This window comes from Polypterus senegalus, chromosome 14 (assembly GCF_016835505.1).
Source record: "Polypterus senegalus isolate Bchr_013 chromosome 14, ASM1683550v1, whole genome shotgun sequence".
In the NCBI taxonomy this organism is placed as follows: domain Eukaryota; kingdom Metazoa; phylum Chordata; class Cladistia; order Polypteriformes; family Polypteridae; genus Polypterus; species Polypterus senegalus.
Genome location: NC_053167.1, coordinates 127,844,468 through 127,867,579, shown reverse-complemented (window position 1 = coordinate 127,867,579; position 23,112 = coordinate 127,844,468).

Genomic DNA, 23,112 nt, shown 5'->3' with positions numbered 1-23,112 from the left:
GCAACAATGTTGACAAGAACAGGCCATGTAGTCCAATCGAGTCGCCAGTCCTACTTGGCAAGTTGGTTCTTTGTAATATTCTAACCTATACTGTCCTCTCATTGGATAATATTGGTCCTGAGATGTCCAGCCTCAAAGACATGTGGGGATGGATTTCTGAATTGCAATTGTATGAGGTGGACATGTGGCCTCGTCAATGAGCAATGCCTGATCTTCAAGCCTGTGAATGAGATTCCCTTTATTCCTTGTGTGCTGAATCCTTGGGAAGACCATAGATAGATAGATAGATAGATAGATAGATAGATAGATAGATAGATAGATAGATAGATAGATAGATAGATAGATAGAATAAAAAAATTCTAAACATTTGACAACAACTGTAGAGGATGTCAGGTGAGTATTTATAAGATAATGGCTGCCAGATAGGATTAAGGTGGAAGTGACGTCATCATCAGTGACTGGAAGTGACGTCTTCCTTGGAGGCCAGAAGTGACGTCATCATCAGGGGACCGGAAGTAACGTCATCATCGGAGGTCGGAAGTGATGTCATCAGAATTGGACCGGAAGTGACATCATCACCCAAAGCCGGAAGTGAAGTTGCCATTTTCTGAGATGTGAGTTATTACAGATATGTTTGGTTTATTGGTCTTCTTTGGATCTATAATATTAGAAAGAGAGGCATCAATACCATAAAACAACCCCCCATCTGTTGATAAATCACTCACCTGTGGGTTTGTTGGCTGTCTCCTAAGCGCACGTGTGTGACAATAGATACTTTATTAATCCCAAGTGGAAATTCACATAATCCAGCAGCAGTATACTGATACAAAAAAAAAAAAGAAAATATTAAATTAAAGAGTACTAAAAAGGCATGTAAAAATAGACAATAACTTTGAATAATTTTAGCGTTTACCCCCCCGGGTGAATGGTGTGGGACTATGACTTGTCCACTTATTATCAGTTGTGACCTTCATTTGCATAGTCTTAGTGAGTCAGAGGCAGTTGGCAGCGCACTCCTGTGAATCCAGTCACCTAATGTGACATACCCAGTGTCTCACTCCAACTAGTCCACAACTCGGTCTGCTAAAATCAAACCATTAGTTGGAGGGTCACCTAGTAAATGCTCATCCGGAAGTACAATGCATAGCATCTAGTGACAAGGACTAAGATAGCTCGTCTGCCAGATGTCTTGTGTTTTATATACTAAACAGAATGGAAAAAAGAAAAATGGGCGGAGAGAGCTGCTGAACGAACTGCAGGAGTTACCCCCCTTGTACTGCACGGGCTCAGTCAAGGAAACAAGGACGTCACAAACAGAAGAGGAGCTTGTCTGTCTGATGTCTCGTGTTTGCCATACCATAACAGAATGGAAAAAAAGAAAAGGGGCGGAATTTGCTGCAGCTGTTAACCCTTTGTTCTGCACCAGTTGCGTCAGGAAACACATCATTGGCTGTCAGAAAAAGGGGCGGGCACGACTGCTCTGGAAGGTTGATGTTCGGTTGGTGAAAGTGACACGTGCTGCGTTCTTCAGTCGTGTAATTTGATGTGGTGCAGTGACAAGATTAGCAACTGCATTTGGGAATCCTGACATACCCTGTGCTTCTGCTTTGTTATTATTATAGAAGAGAAAAATTTATATATTAGCATAAATAGCCATAAAAGTAATTAAAAGCTTCTGAAATATTAGATTAAGCATAAATGACATTGATTAAGCAAATAAGATAGGTCAAGCAAATGGTTAACTAAAAAATAAGTCATATTGCATTATTTTTGAGGCTTGAAGCAGAATTGCTAGTGTGGGAAAGAAGGACAGGCATGACGCATAGAAACTGTCCGTACACCAGTGCGGACAAGATAGGAAGCTAAAAACAAGGTGGCCTTGGTGGACATGTGAGAAACCAGCTGGACTAGTGAATCAGCAAAAAGACAGCAAAAGTCTTTTGCTATAAACAAGGTCAAAATGATGTAATGTATGAAAGTAAAATTAATGCATTCATGTATTAGCATAAATAAATATAGACAAATACTGTATATAAGCATTTGCCTTAGTGTAGATAGAAATGCAAATCAGGACTGGCACGCAATGATTAAATAAAAACACATACCATATTTCTTTTTAATTAAGGCTTAGCTTCAGGCCACCATTATAACATCATTTAAAAGGCTCAGAAAAGGAAATGACACAAGGAAAGCCCAAAGATGGAAAAAGGAAAACATCTGCCCGGCCAAAGACCAACCAGAAATAAGCAAAACAGAAACTAGAGATGAACAATGGAGAGTACGAACAGCTGCAGAATGAGCTAACTGAACGAGGTCAGAGCGATACGAAATTACTATATAAGTTTTGAGTTTTGAACTGTTTGGGGCTCAGCTCAATTTGGCCGTATTGGGTCGAGTCTGTGTTATTATTTGTCTTGTTTTATTGCAATAAAGCTTGAAAACTCTGTTTGCCTATCCTGAGTCCTAATAGCCTTCATTTTCTGGTTTTCGTTTTTCGCCAGGACATTATTTACCACAGACACTGCCATTTTGTGCCCGTTTGTTGTTGGTAACGAGTCCCATTGCTAGCACAAACAAAAAGTTGTGTCATTGTGAGATGTCAGTGGGTCAGTTTAAGATGGTGACGTGCCATTCCTCCCTTTTGTGATTCTGGATGTCAAACTGGACAGCGGTGTTTCTCTGAGCATCTGAACTTCTTTTTGACTTTTGCTTTTGGTTAGCATTTTTGGCTTAGGACGGTGTTTGCATTCATTTGTTTTTCTGGTGTTCACCACGGCCCCTTTAAAAGATGACAATTCTGTCGTGTTGTCCATTTATTAAATGGGTCCTTTATTAGCAGTACAACGGGCCTGCGGGCTTCCCCATCCCACTGCATGGAGAATATGAATGGGAACAGGTGGTCACTTTTGATTAGAGGTGTGGGGTTTTCTTGGGGACCCATTTTGCTTTTCGCTTGACAGACCACTTCATGCCAATGACTCTGAGCTTATGCCCCTTTACCAGAGGTGGGGTGGTGTTTCAGAACATCCAATGGCTCACATCCCTGTTCCAGTCGAGGAATGCCGGGCAGGCAGATTCTGAAAGAGAAGACATGAGCCACATAGAACAACAACAACAACAACGACATTTATTTCTATAGCATATTTTAATACAAATAATGTAGCTCAAAGTGCTTTACATGATGAAGAAAAGAGAAATAAAAGACAAAGTAAAAATTAGAATAAGACAACACTAATTAACATAGAATAAGAATAAGGTCTGATGGCCAGGGAGGACAGAAAAAGCAGAGAAAAAATAAAATCTGCAGGGGTTCAGGCCATGAGACCACCCACCCCTCCTCTAGGCATTCTACCTCACATAAATGAAACAGTCCTCTTTGTATTCAGGGTTCTCTTGGAAGGACTTGATGATGATGATGGTCATGTAGACTTCTGGCTTTTAATCCATCAATGTAGGACATCATGGTGCTTTGATTTGGTGGTGATGGTGCAGATCGCTACCACAGAAAACAGGGAAAAGAAACAGAAGAGAGAGTAGGGGTTAGTACGGGTTAGGATTTAGGGTTAGGGTTAGGGTTAGGGTTAGTACGGATTTTAGAGCCACCATGAATAGTTATGATAATAAATTGAATATACAGAGTATCCAGATTAGATAAAGGTGAAGTTATGAGAAGGCCACGTTAAAGTAAAGTTGTTTTCAGCAGTTTTTTAAAGTGCTCCACCGTATCAGCCTGGCAAATTCCTATTGGCAGGCTATTCCAGATTTGAGGTGCATAACAGCAGAAGGCCGCCCGCCTCACCACTTCTTTTAAGTTTTGCTCTTGGAATTCTAAGCAGACCCTCATTTGAGGATCTAAGGTTACGATTTGGAATATAAGGTGTCAGACACTCCGATATAGAAGATATAAGAAAGGAGCCATCTAACTGGGAGGGCCTGATATTGAGGGGCCGAGAGAATTCACAGACCACTGGGCACTTTTCACAGTGAACAACACCCTGTTGCGCCTGACCAAAGGGTGAGATCATTACATTAAACGTACAGTTGGAACTCCATCCTCAGCCTCGGGATGGCGCTCTCCTTGCTTCTTGACCCTTTACCGCCTGATTCCCTCTGACTTTGAATAGCCGTGTAAATGGCGCTATATACAGTAAATATGGCTCCGGAAGGCTCCCTGCGGTGATGTAATCTTTGAAGCTGGCTAAAGAAAAGACCGCGAGAGTGCAGCTGAAAAGCAAGGCTGTCAGCAAACCGCCAAATGAGTTAATCACATCTTCATGGAATTCCGTGGCATTTCTGTCACATTCGCCTCCCAGCTTCCTCGGGAGCCGAGGTACAGGCCGGAGCGTTGCTATAGCAACCACCGAAAGGCTCATCAGCTCATCTGCATTTCTCTGGAACGGATCCACAAACACGCTATTTTTAAATATGCCAAGAAACAAAAGAAGAAAAAAAAAAATAAAATAAATAAATCCTCTAAAGATGACAAGTGTCGGCGGCTTTCTAAAACCTAACGCTTGTCGCAGTTAAAGGAAATTCCGATGAGAAATGAGGAACGTGAGGCAAACCTGAGCGTTTAAGAAAAGAAAAAAAAAAAGAGAGAAGTGGCTTTCTCTAAACGAACAAAGGATGTGTGTGTGTGTGTGTGTGTGTGTGTGCACAAGGGTATACATGTTGTGGCAAAGGCGCTATACAGGAGTCGACCCGACAAAGACTGACAGCAGAGGCATGTATAAAAATAAACAAAAAGGTTTTTATTTTCTCTTCAGCCGTGGGGCACATCTTCTCCGTCCCCCACAGGCCCTACGCAGTCCTCCACTACTCCTCCCAGGCAGCTTCGTCCTTCTCCTCCTCCCGACTCTGGCGCCTTGAGTAGTGGCTGCAGGCTGTTCTTATAGCCCACCCGAAGTGCTGCACGTGATAATTAACCTAATTCTGGCTGCACCTCCGGACGAGCCCAGACGGGCTGCTTAGGCCGTGCAGCTCCCCCCTGGCGGTGGCCACAGAGCCCAACAAGAATGAGCCAAAATAGGGGGGCTGCCACCAAGTGTTCTGGAGGGTGTAGTGTGCATCCCATGGCTGCTTCCCTGGATCCAGTTTCAAAGGGGCGTCCCCATGACCATCATCTTTAGATTCTTCCATGTGAACCCTGAATACCACAAGGACTGATTGTGAGGTCATTGATGTTAAGTAGAATGCCTAGAGGGGGCTGGGTGGTCTTGTGGCCTCGGACCCCCTGCAGATTTTATTTTTTTCTCCAGCCGTCTGTTTTTTTTTTCTGTCCTCCCTGGCCATTGGACTTTACTTTCATTCTATGCTAATTAGTGTTCCCTAATTTTAATTCTTGTTTGTTTTGTCTTTTTTTTCTTTGTTTATAATGTAAACACATTGAGCTACATTGATTGTATGAAAATGTGCCCTACAAATGAATGTTGTTGTTGTTGTCCAGAGCAGGCATGGGTCCCGTCATCTGCCACAATGTATAGGCGCAGACACACTGAGGACATGCGTGTGCGTATAGCAACTTCTACACGGTTGTGTCCTACAAGGGGGCACCACAGAGCTGCAAACCCCACACACAACCACACAGCCACAGTTGCAACAATCAATTACTTTTAACAGGATTCTTTTCAAAGGTTCCACAAGCACAGCCACAGTGACTTTTCTTTCTTTCTTTCTTTCTTTCCTTTTCTCTCCTCCTCTCCATTCATTCCTAGCTGTGTTTGTCCTCCACACCCAACTCCAACTCACCTGGGTAAGGAAGAGCGGCTTTTTTTTTTATGCTAGACCCAGAATGTAGCAACAAGAAATAAGGCGCACATGTGTTTTGAACCTCACACATATATGTGTAGCTCGTCTGTCTGATGTCTCGTGTTTTATGTTCTAAACAGAATGGAAAAAAAAGGCTCCATGCTATTGGCTGACAGAAAAAGGGGCAAGCATGACTGCGCTGGACGATCAACACTCAGTAGGTTAAACGTGTCAGGGAAATGCAGGCAGGCAACACCTCCGGTTCAAGCGGACGTCCCACAAAGTAGGGATCAGAACTCCCCTTAGAAGTAAGTACCTGGCAACATCTATAGAACCCAACAGGGCTGCTCCACGGGACTACAATTCCCAGCATCCCCATGTGGGTGTCTGAATGGGTATTGTGGAAGAAAAAAAATCCCAGAGGAAGACAGGATAAGTTCAATCAATGAGTTCAATCAATTCAGTCACAGATGAGTACCTGGATTCTACGTTGCAAGGCAGAAGAGCAAAGTTACATTTTTTTTCTATTGGCTTTTTATCATTTTTTCTTCTTCCCCCTTCCCTTTATTACTTAAAAATAAGCATAATATCATTTACTTAAGCATTTTATTTTAGTTGGCTAATGGGCCATCTGTTCTTATTTTTTTTTCACTGATCAGATAGACCCTAAAGAAGTGAAGGTCAGCTCTCTTGTGTCAAATAGACGCGTTCCTAAGAAACTGGATATTTTCCTATGACAGACACCTGTATGAATAACCTGCCGTTATAGCAAAACAGCTTTTTCAGCTATTAACTCTAAGTAGCATGCAAACAATTCATTTTTCTTTCACAGTGTCAAAGCCCAGGAATGCTGTCCTCTGTCATATCAGGCGCAGGGATATCTTAACGTATGGGCACAATGGGCATTGGCCAGGGGCCCCAGGGGCATAGGGGCCCACGATCTTTCTGATGCCTATTCTGATGCCTTGAGCATGGGAAAGGCCCTATATAAACTCATTTATTATTATTATTTTTAAAATATTATTATCATTTTTATTATTATGTTTCAGTTTTACTATCAAAACAGGGGTGCACTGCATTGCCCAGGGGCTTATGAGTAAATGGTCAGAGCAGATTGCCTCCACTTCTCTCTCCACTGTACCAATTCCTGTTCAACCATTGTACCCACTCCACATGGGCATCTCCTGCCAGCCACCTGGCCAAGGTAGGGCATTCCTTGCCTTTCTTCTTGTTCGTCGTTTAAAAGGTTGGATTCCTGGCCAGGTAAGGAACCTCGACTCATTCCAGCTGGGATGCCCACCCATGTTTGGGTATGAACCTGTACTGCTAGGTGTGAAACTTTGTACAAATTCAGTCACTTCACAGGTGTGCGCACATATGACATGTACTCTAAATGAAGGGATAAGGAGGATTGCTTTAATTTAATACCTTCGGATAAAAAAAGGAAAAGACCCCATTATGCCACTGGCGCTATAGACGAGACTCATTCATGTATTACTCACTGCAAAAGGCTGAATAACTGACTTCACACCTACTTCGTTTCTATTAATACTACTTTGACACAAAGCTCTCTATATATAAAGTACTGTAGCAAAAAGTGAAAAGCTAAGACTCACACCGTCAGAAGACAGTGATTTGTTAATTTAATTATGGGGACCCCAGGAACACACCAGCCTTGTCCAGATATGCACACACACACACACACACACACAATGAATCCATAAGAAAGTACATATTAAACAAAAGAATGAAAAACAAAACAATTACTAGACGACTAATGCGTAGGTCACCCTGATGGCGATAATTACTAAACACAAGACAAATGAAATCCAATGAAGCACTAAGCCCAAAACGGTTAACGATAAACCCTCACGGTGACAAACCAAACACAATCCAGTACAGCAAATGCAGATGATGACTGAAGTCAGTCAGTCAGTCATTTTCCAACCCGCTATATCCTAATACAGGGTCAAAGGGGGTCTACTGGAGCCAATCCTAGCCAGCAGAGTGTGCAAGGCAGGAACAAATCCTTGGGCAGGGCACCAGCCCACCACAGGACACACTAAGGACAATTTAGGATCGCCAATGCACCTAACCTGCATGTCTTTGGACTGTGGGAGGAAACCCACGCAGATACGGGCAGAACATGAAAACTCCACGCAGGGAGGAGCGAACCCGGGTCTCCTTATTGTGAGGCAGCAGCGCTACCCACTGTGCCATCAATCAATCAATCAATCAACATTTATTTATATAGCACATATTCATACAAAAAAATGTAGCTTTACAAAATGAATAGAGAAATAGAAGTCACAATAAAAAATAAACATAAGTCAACATTAATTAACATAGAATAAGAGTAAGGTCCGATGGCCAGGGTGGACAGAAAAAACAAAAAAAAAAAACTCCAAAAGCTGGAGAAAAAAATAAAATCTGTCGGGATTCCAGACCAAGAGACCACCCAGTCCCCTCTGGGCAATCTACCTAACATAAATGAAACAGTCCTCTTTGTATTTAGGGTTCTCATGGAAGGACCTGATGATGATGGTCATGTAGACTTCTGGCTTTCAGTCCATCAATGTTGGTGCATCAGGATGCTTTGAGTAGGTGGTGGTGGCGCAGGCCGCCACCACAAAGAAACCGGAAAAAGAAACAGAAGAGAGTTGGGGTCAGTATGGATTTTGGAGCCACTGTGAATAATTATTATGAAGAATTGAACATACAGAGTATCAGGATTAAGTTAAAGTGAAGTTAGGAGAAGGCCATTTTAAAGTAATGTGTTTTCAGCAGTGTTTTAAAGTGCTCTACTGTATCAGCCTGGCGAATTCCTATTGGCAGACTATTCCAGATTTTAGGTGCATAACAGCAGAAGGCCGCCTCACCACTTCTTTTAGGTTTAGCTTTTGGAATTCTAAGGAGACACTCATTTGAAGATCTAAGGTTACGATTTGGAATATAACGTGTCAGGCATTCCGATATATAAGATGGAGCGAGATTATTTAAGGCTTTATAAACCATAAGCAGTATTTTAAAGTCAATCCTGAATGACACAGGCAACCAGTGTAGTGACATCAAAACTGGAGAAATGTGTTCGGATTTTCTTTTCCCAGTTAAGATTCTAGCAGCTGCATTCTGCACTTGTTGCAAGTGATTTATGTCTTTTTTGGGTAGTCCTGAGAGGAGTGCGTTACAGTAATCTAGTCGACTGAAAACAAAAGCGTGAATTAATTTCTCAGCATCTTTCAATGATATAAGAGGTCTAACTTTTGCTATGTTTCTTAAGTGAAAAAATGCTGCCCTAGTGGTCTGATGAATATGCGATTTAAAATTCAGATTACAGTCAACAGTTACCCCTAAGCTTTTTACTTCCATCTTAACTTTTAATCCTAATGTATCAAGTTTATTTCTGATAACCTCATTGAATCCATTATTGCCAATTACTAAAATTTCAGTTTTCTCTTTATTTAGTTTAAGAAAATTACTATTCATCCATTCAGAAATACCAGTAAGACATTGTGTTGGTGAATCGAGAGAGTCGGAGTCATCAGGTGCTATTGATAAGTACAGCTGTGTGTCATCAGCATAGCTGTGGTAGCTCACGTTGTAACCTGAGATAATCTGACCTAACAGAAGCATATAGATTGAGAACAGCAGCGGACCCAGGATAGAGCCTTGTGGAACACCATATCGGATATCATGTGTCTTTGAGATGTGACTACCACAACTCACAAGGAATTTTCTACCTGCCAGGTAGGATTCAAACTAATTTAAGACACTGCCAGAGAGGCCCACCCATTGACTAAGGCGATTTCTAAGTTGTGCCGCCTGCGAGGCTGATTGCCAATTTAAAATACTGTACAGGTGCTAAATGAACCATTCATCCGTGCTGCAGATAATTCAAGCAAAATAAGATTAAAAAAGGGGGTCTTCCATTAATCAAAAGGTAATAAATGAGGAGAGTTCCAGCAAGAGGCGGAGGCTAATTTTGCAGCAATATTGCCCACTTTTTAATCTCACTCCAAAACCCCACTAGCCCCCTTTCCCAACTATTAGTCAGTCAGTCATTTACCAACCCACTCTATCCCAACACAGGGTCACGGGGGTCTACTGGAGCCAATCCCAGCTAGTACAGGTGGCAAAGCAGGAACAAATTCTTGGGCAGGGCACCAGCTCACCACAGGGCACACACACACCCCAAGGACAATTTAGGATCGCTAAACCTAACCTGCATGTCTTTGGACTGTAGGAGGAAACCCACGCAGAACATGCAAACTCCACGCAGGGAGGACCCGGGAAGCGAACCCTGGACTCCTTACTGTGAGGCAGCAGCGCTAACCACTGCGCCACCATGCCGATCATATGACTGAAGTTAAAACTGGAATTCCAAGTGGACAGCTTCCCAAATGTTATAAAAGTTTCCTCCTATTGTGTTCCAGTTGCTGCATGACGATCTATAGAAGTTGGGAGGGAGCACTCCTCACACAAAGACGTTTAACAACCCAGACGAAATCAAACAAACAAGCAAACCAATCCCGGAAAAGACTGGAATCTAGAGGTGGGCTGAAGTGTGGAAACACCAAAGACGGACGATCGACCTTTACTTGCTGGCTTCTTCTGACACACCTTTAAAGTCTGTGCTGTACTTTATTCCCCTGACAACCTGAGCGACGACACCTGAAGCTGACTAATAGTAAAGTACTACCGGGGCTGCTGGGATTTGTAGTTAATTCAAGTAGGGCTGCTATAGTTTAGGTTGGGGAATGTGCACTGGTACAGTGTGTCGCCACATCCACCACATGACATAATATCTCGGGATCCTGGTTGGCACATGCCCAGGCAGACACACAGTCCAGTCCCACCATCTGGAAATGACCCTCTATCTGCTGCAGCCAGGTGTTACACGCGCGCACGTGTGTGTGTGTGTGTCACCTTGGCCTGGTCCAGCCACTCTCTGAGCCAGACCCACATACACTTAATAATTAGAGACCCGTTTTCAAATGTATGTTTCTCTCTAAAATTCTTGAAAAAATAGTCACCAGTCTGACGTCACAATTTATTTGAGAAATTCCAATCAGGTTTTCTCACCAGCCACAGTACAGAAACGGCACTAACCCATGTCGTAAATGACATTCTGGTACTCTCTGATGAGAGGAATTCCCCAGTAATGATGTTGTTAGATTCAAGCTCGGCGTTTGACACCATTAATATTTCAATTTCATTACATAGGCTCGAAAGTAACGTTGGGGTCTCAGGCATCGTCCCTGCGTGATTTAGTTCTTATTTATCCAATCGATTTCAGTACGTACAGAAATGTGCTGAGAGGACTCCATCATTACACTCAGAAGTTAAATATGGTGTCCCGCAGGGCTCAGTACTCAGACCTTCAGTTAGAAGATATCATTAGAAGACCGAACGTTCATTTTTACTCGTACTGTATGTAGACGATGTCCAGCTACACCTTCCCTTTAAAACAAAATGAAGTTTCTCTGATGGTATCCTAAATTAGTTGTGTCACTGAATTAAAGGAATACAAGGATGCGATTTACATGTCTCTGAGAATGCAAAAAAAAGGCAGAACTGTTATTTTTTGGAGAGAATGGCACCGATTGTAATGACGTTCTGTCCCATTTCAACTCACCGTTAGTTTTACTGACTCAGTGTGTAATCACTAAAGCACACATTACAAAACTGCCAAAAAAAGTTTTTTTTTTTATAAATATGCAGATTACTCATAAATTAGCTCATGCATTTATTTCTAGTAGTATTGACTACAGCAATTAATTCAAGATGCTGCTGCCAAGTATGGTAAATAAGAATAAGAAAGAAAAAGACAAAAAACAGAACGCCTACATAACATAAAATTCTCAAACCCATTGTGGCATATCAGCACCCTCCGAACCCCAGACACAATTGAACACAACAGTCCAAGTCCAATCAAAGCGTTTTAATGGCTACAGTACCTTCTTTTGTCTCTTCAACTCCCTCCTCCACGTCAGACTCCAACTCTAAACCCAGTCTTGACTCTGATTGCTGAGTCGAGAGGTGGGCTCGCTTTCAACTTCAACTTCCGCCACTCAGTCTCTAACCTCCAGGAAGCGCTCCCGGGTCTGGCAGGACTCCAACAGTCCTTCTGCTGCCAGTATTCCAAACCGCTCCCCCTACAGAGCCCAGCAGGACAGGCCCCTTGGACCACAACTCCCATGCCATCCTGCAGATGTCCATACTGGGGCCCTCCAGATGGGATGCTGCCACCTGGTGTACGGAGGAATGCTCTGCCCAAAGCAGGCGGTCACCCACTGCCTAGGCGTTCCTGGTACACAGCCCCAATCCAGGTGTCCTTCTGGGTTTTGTAGCTACTGCTGCAGCATCTTGCTGCGCCCCCGTCCTAGTATAACAGGGGGATATCGCCGCTCCCAGATGTTCTTCTTACCCCGTGGCCTCCTGGGCAAGTAAGGGAACAGGGCCCATCCGTGAAGGGGCACCCGTTGGTCCCTCACACTGCATAATTCAATTCAGGGTGGCAGAGGGTAAGAGACGTTCCTGGCAGCACCGTTGCAGGGCCAACATGCAAAGGGACCACTTGGAATCTTCAACCAACCCATCATTCACATTATTTTGGATGTAGGAGGAAAATTGGAGTCCCAGGAGGAAACCCCATGCATACATGGAGAGGACATGCAGAGTTCATACAGACAATGGGCATGGCAGTCAACCCAAGACACTGAACCACTGAACAGCCTCTGTCCTCACCCTCAATAAATCATAAAACAACACACGATCACAAGATTTGTTGCGTCTTGATTTCCCCCATCGCTGAGGAGGACCATGGTAAATTTGAGTCAATGTGTGCTCCTTCCACTTCAGCAGTGTCAAGGTCTCCTATTCTGAGAATCCTCTCGCCTAGGGGTCATCCATGTAAACTTTTGCCTCCGTAGCCGTATTAACCTAAGGAATCCATTCCCTTCATTTATTCTTGAATAAAACTTCTTGTTATGATTTCGATTTTTTACTTGTGTCATTTTTACGGCGTGTCACACACGTGTGCATGGGAGGCAGCTGAAGGGCTTAGAGAGGACTGATTATACATCTGCCCCCATGGCGGGGTACGCTAACGCTCTTTCTGAGTTCTCTACAGGTCTTTCCTGGGAAATCCCACCAGGAGCCGACACCTCGAAGAGGGACACATCCCTTCCGGTTCTGGCACCGAGGACGACATCCCTTCCGGTTCTGGCACCGAGGACGACATCACTTCCGCCCTCCGTCCTATAAAGCCTCCTGCCTTTGCTCTGGCAGGCAGTTCTGTTTTGGACTCTGTTGAGTAAAGTTGACTGTGATGAATCGGTTACTTTTGCAGCCAGGAAACCGGATTAAACGGGTGGCTGCCCCAAACCTTGCCATGCCTCCTGTCTCTTCTTGTTACAGGCGCTACTATTGATTCCTGTTGCCAGGACGATCGTGAAATGGGCGTGTCCTCAGTGGTCGTGGCCCTCTAAATATCGACAGAAAGGGATAAAAGGTCATTACTTCATCATCCGACTGCACAGATTCCAAAACTAAGTCTGTGGAAAAATACCGATTCTCTGATAAATCGTTAATTTTCATTTGAAACGATTCGAGATTATTTCTTAAAGTCTCAACATCAATCTGCTCAATTACAATATGGAGTTTTTTGTTCATCTTTGCTTTGGGCGCCTGATCCAGTAGATGTTGTTAAAGTGCTTGTTAAGGCTTTCTACGGAAAAAGCACTTTACTATCTCACACAAAATGGTGTGTCCTCCTCAACTGAAGCTTGCGCCTATATCTTAAATCATGTGTGTACTGTGAAAGAAACCCCAGACACAGACAGACAGACAGACACTGAGACAGCCAGATGTCCAAACCACACAACACAATACCACACAGGGCTCTAGACTAACTTTTTGCACTGGTTGCACTGGTGCGCCTAACTAAAAGTTAGGTGCACTCAAATTTTCAACCGCATCACATTTAACACCACAGTTTTACAAGTTCACTTTATTTATTTATTTATTTTTTTTAATCGCTGTCCATATAGGCAATATTGACTTGTAAATGATTAACTAACAATCTGGTCAATATAAAGTTCTTTATTTGAAGGCAAGCACAATTCTACAAGAAAGGTAACTTACTGAAAAAGTGTTGGTGCTTAAAGTGCTTTACTGAGCTGAAATTTAAACTTAAAAAATCTCAAGATAAATTAACTAAAAAGAAAATCTAAATTAAGTGTTTTAAGGGCTTCAAACTGAACATCTCATGGCTCAATGTCTTACGGACTATCCTCCATTGCAGTCACATGCCCCTCGGATGGCCAACTCCTGTAGTTTGGCCTTCTTGATCTTTGGCCTTGACTAAACCAGCTGGCCACACTCTCTCTAGCAGACTTGGGCATGAGCATGCTCGACCTCAATGTGTCCAATAAGTATATTCACCAGTCTTCCTCTCCGCAAGATACGACCGTACACAATGACGCATTCCTTTGTGGCGATATCTGTGTCTCCGTCGATCAGGAATGCCATGTACGCACTGTTCGCAATTTGCACAGACGTCTTTTTTTTCAATGTATCTGCGATGACTCCTATAAATTGGTAGCGACATCATTGCTGTACGTCGGGTTTACGTTCAAGCAATTTTTCTTCATAAGAATTATTTCGGACTTGAATTTAGTGAAGGGAAGTTCTTCTTTTGCAATATTGTAGGCAACGTTAAACTTAATTATCATCTCGGCCTCGTCTGATGATCTGTTTGCTGCTGCCTGCCGCTGAAAGGCAGCGGGAGAGGGACACTTGAGCAGTGCATTTATCGCGGCATGTAATGTGTTTTATAGATGCATTGTGCTTTTTCAGCGTTTCAATTCTAAATGTATTAGAACCAGTCACAAATGCACTACTGCCGGCCATGGTCTTCCCACACTCTTTACAGTAAATACAGTGCATTTGATTATCGGCTTTACTGTATCTTAGCCAGGGAAACTGGTCAAGCCACTCTTTTCGAAATGTATACACTTTACCCCTTTAAATTTCAGTGGGCTCGGACTCGATCGTATGTGGCTCATTATCTAATGCCGTCTCCGGACCAGGGTTTGCTATAACTTGGGAGGTTGATGGCTCCGTGTCAGAGCATTGGTTATGATTTTCGGATGGATCAGGCCCTAACTTAACATTCTTAACGAAAAAGCTGTCAATCGTTCTTTTCATCTTCTCTCATAATCCGCGGCTACATCCACTGTTTACCTGATGGGCTACTCACCTCTCTCTGTCTGACTGCATCACATGCATTTTCAAACGTACACACGCGTACAGGAATATCTGGACCACGGCCAATCGGGGGGGCGGGATCCGCCCTTCACTATCTCTGATTGGTTTAGACCACGATATGGGCCTAATGTGTATCTGTGATTGAACAACAGGGAGACTTTAAGAGTCACGGAGGTTCGTTTTTTTTCCCCCTTGAACGGCTGGTCGCACCGGTGCAACCTTTGATTTTTTTTAGTCACACCATTGAGAAATTAGGTCGCACTCTAGAGCCGAGCCACAGTTCACAATTAGTCACAATGCTCACAGTCCTTTCCTTTCTTCTGCCGCCTCTACTCCACTCCTCGCAAGCTCCGTCCTCTTCCACCCGACTGTGGGTCTCCGAATGGAGTGAGGCGGCCCCTTTTATAATGCCCTGGATGGGATCCAGGTGCTCCTTGATGATCTTCCAGCAGCACTTCCTGGTATAGTGGAAGTGCTGCCCTTGCACCCAGAAGCACTCCGGGCGTATCTGGTTCCTGTTCCAGCAGCACTTCCTGGTGTGGCGGAGGTGCTGCAGTCCATGGCCCGGGAACCATCCAGGTGCCCCATGGTGGCTGCTGCGGACCCCCACAGGGATGAGCCTACCAGCTCTGTATCTGTGGCCCTGATAGAATCCAGGGGGGTTGCCCTCCTGCATCCAGGGGAATACATTGCCCCTCTCCCAGTCTTTCCCTGCTCCAGGCTTCCCAGTGGGGCAAGGTCCCAGGTCGTCTGCCACAGTTCATACTGCCGATTCAAATGGTGTGTCAGTAAAGAACCGCTGGATAAAAGCAAAGCCGTATGTGAGCTGTGCCACTCAGAAGTTAACTTATTGTTCTAACACAACAAACCTTAGAAATCATTTCTCCTGACGAAAATGCCACCAAGTTGTGACTGTAAAAGAAATTTAGAAATGGTTTCAATTTAGGTGTAGGCCCCCAAGCTGGAGGTTTTACAGAAATCATGTTTGAGGGTAGAAGTGTAAAGAATTCTGAGATTCGTGGCAACATCCTCAAATAGTCTGCATATGTTTTGTGGACTTGGAAACGGCATGTCGGGTGTCCTGAGTTTGGTACTTCGAGACTACAAGCTACTGGAACCCCTGTTATGAGCCAATCAGTCCCTGTACGACCGGATTCACTTTGGTTTGCATTGCCGGCAGTAAGTCACACTTGTCCCCGGTGAGTGTGGGACAGTGTCGGGGCTGCTCGTTGTCACCGATTCTCTTTATAATTGTTACGAAGAGAACGGCTAAGTGCAGACAAGCAGCGGAGGTTGTCCAGTTCAGTGACCTCAGAATCGCATCTCTCCTTTTTTGCAGATGATGTGGTCCTGTAGGCTTCATCAGGCTGTGCCATCAGACTCACACTGGGGTGGTTTGCAGCTGAGCGCGAAGCGGCCGGAATGAGGATCAGCACCTCCAAGTCTGACGCCATGGTTCTCAGCTGGAAAAGGGTGGAGAGTTTTCTTCATGTTTGGGATGAGGTGTTGCCCTAAGTGGAGGATTTTAAGTATCTCGGGGTCTTTTTCACAATTCTGGGGAGGCGGAAGTGGGAGATTGATGCAAATTGGAGTGGTGTCTGCGTAACCGTACCGGTCAGTAATGGTGAAGAGAGATCTGAGGCGAATTGCAAAGCTCCTGATTTACCAGTCGATCGACAGTATGTCCCTGTCCTTTCCTGTGGGTGGTGACCAAGTGACCGAAATGAGCTTCCCTCGCAGGCTGTCTGGGCTCAGGCTTAGGGATAGGGTGAGGAGCGCAGATATCACGGGGTGGAGCTCAAAGTAGGTGTTTTGGACAAGTCTAACTGGGAGGAGACCTCGGGGGAAGACCCTGGACATGCTGGAGAGATGATATCTGGCCTGGGAATGTCTCAATATCCCCCCGAAAGGAGCTGGAAGAGGTGGCGGTAAAAAAGGATGTCTGGGTTGCCTTCATGACCCAGATCTGGGTAAGGAACAGATAAAGGATGGATGGAAGTTCAAAGCGGTGAATTGGATGAGGGTTTACAGAGGTAACAAATAGTGCCACTTCTTGGCGCTAACACTACGTATATCCTAGACCGGGTCGCCAAGTCCAGTCCTGGTGGACCACCGTGGCAGCAGGTTTTCATTCTAAGCCTTTTTAACGAGTGCTCTGCTTGTACTGCTAATTAACTTCTTGTCAATTCATTTGAATTGAATTGCTTTTTAAAGATTTGTTCCTCTGAGTTGTTTCATTTCTTTCCTTAAATGGCACCCAAGCAGAAATGAAACGTGAAGCGAGTGAACAGAAGACCAACTCAGTCAGGGCCTCAAACTCCAACCAATTTCACTCCAACCAGCTGTTTAATGAGGCGCCAGTTCTTGTTGTTAATTAAACCCGATCTTTAATTTTGTGGCTTGTTGCTGCTCTCGTGGTGCATTAGCAGACATTTCCGAAATTGTTGATTTTCTCTTAAAATGTTTTGTGGACCTGAGCAGATCGACATTCCTGAGACCTTCACCGTTCTGTGTTTTCAGATATTGTGTAATGAACACAAGTTGTTTTGGCTCATTTTGTATCTCATTATTGTTTGGCTGCTAATTAAGGAAAAAAAACAATTAAGGGGTTGAGTCTTCAAGAGCAAGTCAATTAAAATTAGTTCAAAAGAAGTTAATTAGCAGCAAAAACAGGTCACTCATTAAGAAAAGGGTTAGAATGAAAACCTGCAGCCACTGTGGCATGGTGGTCCTCCAAGACTGGAGTTGGCGACCCCTCTACTAGAAAGAAGACATTCTGTTTATTGTCTCAGTAGTTGTGACAGTAAAAGAATACGAAAAGAAAAATAAAGCCACCCACTCCCAATAACATGTGCAGTGATGAGACTGCAAACAGAGGTTCTCACTCTCTGTGGTACCCTTCATAAAGAGTAGGGTACATCCCAATGTCCAGGCTAAATTACCCACCTTTGCCTTGTTCATTCTGGCCTCCTTATCATCATCCAGGTGGAAACTGAACTGAACAATACCATGTGTGGTGGTTGAAGTGGCTCCCCACTCATCATGTAAAGGCTATATAAATCTAAAGAATTATTATTATTATCTCTCAAAGTAAGAGAATGCCTTATACACACACACATACACACATGAAAGAGAATGTCAGTATGGAAATTTTCATTCGTATGAAGTCAATGCAGCTGTTGCCGGTGACGAGGACATCTCACAATAGTAGTGATTAGTTAGTTAGATAGCTAGATAGATAGATAGATAATAAAGGCACTATATAAAAATAGATAGATAGATAGATAGATAGATAGATAGATAGATAGATATGAAAGGCACTATATAATAGATATAGATAGATAGATAGATAGATAGATAGATAGATAGATGGATAGATAGTTAGATAGATAGACAGAAAGGCACTATATATATATATATATATAGATAGATAGATAGATAGATAGATAGATAGATAGATAGATAGATAGATACTTTATTAATCTCCAAGGGATTTTCACATACTCCAGCAGCAGCATACTGATAAAGAACAATATTAAATTAAAGAGTACTAAAATGCATGTAAAACAGACAATAACTTTGTATAATGTTAACGTTTACACCCCCTGGGTGGAACTGAAGAGTCGCATGGTGTGGGGTCTCCTCAGTCTGTCAGTGGAGCAGGACGGTGACAGCAGTCTGTCTGTCACTGAAGCTGCTCCTCTGTCTGGAGATGATCCTGTTCAGTGGATGCAGTGGATTCTCCATGATTGAGTCTGCTCAGTGCCCGTCGCTCTGCCACGGATGTCAAACTGTCCAGCTCAGTGCCTACAATAGAGCCTGCCTTCCTCACCAGTTTGTCCAGGCGTGAGGCATCCCTCTTCTTTATGCTGCCTCCCCAACACACCACCGCGTAGAAGAGGGCACTCACAACCGTCTGATAGAACATCTGCAGCATCTTATTGCAGATGTTGAAGGATGCCAGCCTTCTAATGAAGTCTAGTCGGCTCTGTCCTCTCTTGCACAGACCATCAGTACTGGCAGTCCAGTCCAATTTATCATCCAGCTGCACTCCCAGGTATTTATAGGTCTCTACCCTCTGCACAGTCACCTCTGATGATCATGAAGTCCATGAGGGGCCTGGGCCTCCTAAAATCCAACACCAGTTCCTTGGTCTTGCTGGTGTTCAGTTGTAGGTGGTTTGAGTCGCACCATTTAACAAAGTCCTTGATTAGGTTCCTATACTCCTCCTCCTGCCCACTCCTGATGCAGCCCACAATAACAGTGTCGTCAGCGCACTTTTGCATGTGGCAGGACTCACAGGATCACACCAAAATAAGAAATTCCAGAAGAAGCGACTGATTATCCACAGTAACACATCCACTACTTCAAATGCATGTCTCCAGTCCTGGGTAAATCACCTCTGCAATGTACGAGTCCGAGTCGGCGTGCTTTATGCATGCTAAAGGTGTTGCTAGTATTCTGTTTATTGTAGAAATGCCAATTTAGCTCTCAATAGCGGTCTTGCTCTCATTGGTTAACAGATTGTGACAATGATTTAATCAAATAGCTTTTTCTCAGAAACTGTTTATAAATTATGTTTTTTCCAAAGGGCGAGTACTAGTGTGTATAAGTGTCATGTCTCAGCCAGAGTTCAAGTTCATGCGTTATGTCTCTTTTGTTCATTTTGACTCATTTCTTCATGTTGATTATGTGAAGTACAGTATTCATAATTTTTGGATAGATAGATAGATAGATAGATAGATAGATAGATAGATAGATACTTTATTTGCCAATTGTCATGCGATTGTGGGGACAGCCTAAGGGCTCTGGTGATGGTAATAACCCGCTGAACCAGAGGGTGGCACTGTTGTCAAATGCCTTCTCTCTTCCTCTCTTTGCTGAACAGACGACAGACAGCCATTCCACCTCTGACATCACTTCTATTGTCTGACCTCCTGGACCCGCCCCTTCCTGTCCAGATCTTTTAAAAACCACAGACATCATAGAATAAGCTCTTAAAGCACAGAGGAAGCAATTATTTCTGCATTTCTTTTTCTTCTCTATTGGCTTATCAAACTCATCCGTTTAGGTAGGTTTACAAGCCTTGAGTTTTACTCCGTTGGCCATGCTTTCTCTCTCTCAGGGGTGGGGGTCGACTTTTTGTAAAAATAGATTGATTTGTATGGAATGATTGCAATAAAATTAATAAAATTAAAAAAAAAAAAAACCACAGACATCGCCATTTCTGTTCTGGACTGGACTCGTATCTGAAAAGTGTTTTTTTTCTCTCTCATCTGCAATTACATGGAGACACTTGGTGACCGCATGACTCTCTGATTTTGACTTCTCACTCTTATTATTTCCTGAGTTGTGTTTTTTTTGGAGGATATTCTCTAAACTGGTGTTTCTAATCTTTTTTGGTGTCGTGACCCGATTTTTCCCATATAATTGTCTTTCACGATCCATGAGCATGGTCATTGGAGCATCCCTCTTTGGTACTTTGAGCTGATCGTTGGGGTTTGGTCCCCCTTACTGAATCAAGAAGGATCATTACAGAGGGAGGAGGATTCAGCGTGGTGATGGTCAGCACTATCAATTTCCACAATAGCTACTAGCGACCCACAAATCAAAGGTGCTTTAGAAACACTGCTCCAGGTGGTGCATTGGGAATTGGTTGCTGTGGCATGCCTTTTGGCAAATCCTTTTTGCTTTTTCTTTGCTTCTTGCTGTTATGAACTAGGAGTCCCAAAGCATGCAGTTCTAAAAAGCGGCACATGCACTTCCATTAATGTCCGCCCAGCTAGATAAACTACAGTACATACAGTAAAAAGACAGTAAAAAATGTATTTCAGTCTTCACCTGTTACATGACTGCATGACTCTCTGAGCACATTGTTGTAATGGAATTTGACCGGAAATCGACAGCTTCTTTACATTTCACATTGGATTTCTCTGCATTTTTTGAGATAGTGTTGTGGCAGATGACCAGGGATCCTGCCCCACTGGGACGCCTGGAAGAAGGATGGACTGGGAGAGGGGCACTATCTTTCCCTGGGGGTAAGGATTCCACGGAGATGGAGCCACTTGTGGCCACCACCGGGGGTACCTGGACGGTCCTGGAGCCCTGGAGGACAGTACTTCTGCCACACTGGGAAGTGCTGCCGAACCAGGAACTACGTACGCCCGGAGTGCTTCCTGGTGCAAGGGCAACACTTCCGCCACACTAGGAAGTGCTGCCAGAAGACCATTACATAGCACTTGGAGGATATCCAGGGTGAGGTAAAAGGGGCCGCCTCGCTCCATTCGGAGAGCCAGAGTTGGTTGGAAGAGGATGGAGCTTGCGAGAGAGGAGTGGAGGCGGCTGAAGGAAGGAAAAAGGACTGTGCATAGTGCGGTGATTTGTGCACTGTGTTGGTGTTGTGTGTTGCACAATAAAGCGTGCGCGGTTTGAACATTCGGAGTCCGTGTCTGTCTGTGCCGAGGCTGCTCTTTTACAGTGTTGATAATAAAATATTTTTTTCCAATAAATTTTTTTTACAGTTTTGATAGAACTTTTTTTAATTTAACCATTAGGGGACTCTGCCCCCTATTCACCAACCCCCGTGTGGGCCCTACACACTCAGATCTGGCACTTGTGACAAATCGTGCTGTGCTTTTGGATAAACACGAATGTCAACTCTGTCTTTGATTTCTCCGTCTGTCGAAACTATTATCACTGACAGTTCGTCACATGTTGGTTTATTGTACAGGGTGAGGCAGAAAGGACGGACATTTTTTACAAAATCACAAAATTGTTCAAAGAAATTTATTGAAAGATTTGAGTTCATATTGAAATAGCATCTGACAAATTGTAGGGATGGAAATGCAGGTAAAATGCAAAATACGCCTTACCGAACGATTACTGAGGCCAAGGTCAGATAAATGCTTCCGAGCAGATCGACTTGGACTGCACAGCAGGGCTAGTCGTACGCTTTCCACATTTTCAGGGTGCGTGCGTCGTGTAGCCCCCGGCGTCTTTTGTTCATTAGTGTACCTCGTGTACGAAGTGCTTTAACCCAATGTAGGATAGTGTTACGAGCGGGAACAGCTTTATTTCTGTGGATATTGAAATGGCAACGAAACTCACGCTGAACTGCGGTAATAGATTGGTTGCTCTTGACAAAACAGTCGTATGCAAAAATGTGGTGTTCTATCGTCCACGGCTCCCTGGCTTCAACTAAAAAGAAAATAAAAAAATGCTAAGACTTTGCGAACCTAAAGCCACCTACCGCACATCTGTCACTCCACCTAGTGGTGAGTTCTAGCCATTTCAGAGACGTCCGTCCTTTCTGCCTCACCCTGTGTATGCAAGCGTGATCTTTCAGATTCTTATAGAAATCCAAGAAAACTTCTTTGTCCGTGGTTTTCAGAAAATTTTGTGTAAAATGTGATACTTTTGGACGTATGGATTTGTATCGATTATTGGCTGTAGCATTTCTAATACGTCTGATCGTTTAACTCTTTTGATTAAATGTTGCATCGCTTCTCCGTGATCATAAACATAAACCTGACAGAATTGTGGTTTCTTTGAAATTTAAACTTGTAGTAGCGCTGTCATATCACCCATGTCCATAAATTTGATCTCTTTTCGCTGTTCTGTTATTTCACCGAGTAATAATTTCCGTTTGTTTGCGCTAATGCGATCTTTACTATCATTTTTTTGAGACTCTTGAATTTTCGTACTTTCATTATCTCTAACCTGCTCTACATGTGTATCGTGCCAACGTTTTTGAACCTCTTTACGATGTTCTACTTTGTCTTCTACTCTTTGTCTTTTCTTCTCCTACTCTTTGCTTTTATTTCCACCCCTGCTTGGACTGGTTAGGTTTTCAATTCATCTCTTGGCACAAAGTCTCGTCTCGAGGGACGTGAAATTATCCATCCATCCATCTATCCATCCATCGTCCAACCTGCTATATCCTAACTACTGGGTCACGGGGGTCTGCTGGTGCCAATCCCAGCCAACACCGGGAGCAAGGCAAGAAACAAACCCCCGGGCAGGGCGCCAGCCCACTGCAGACGTGAAATTATCTTTCTGAAAAAGTCTTGTCTCGTCCCAAGATTTTTTTACAGT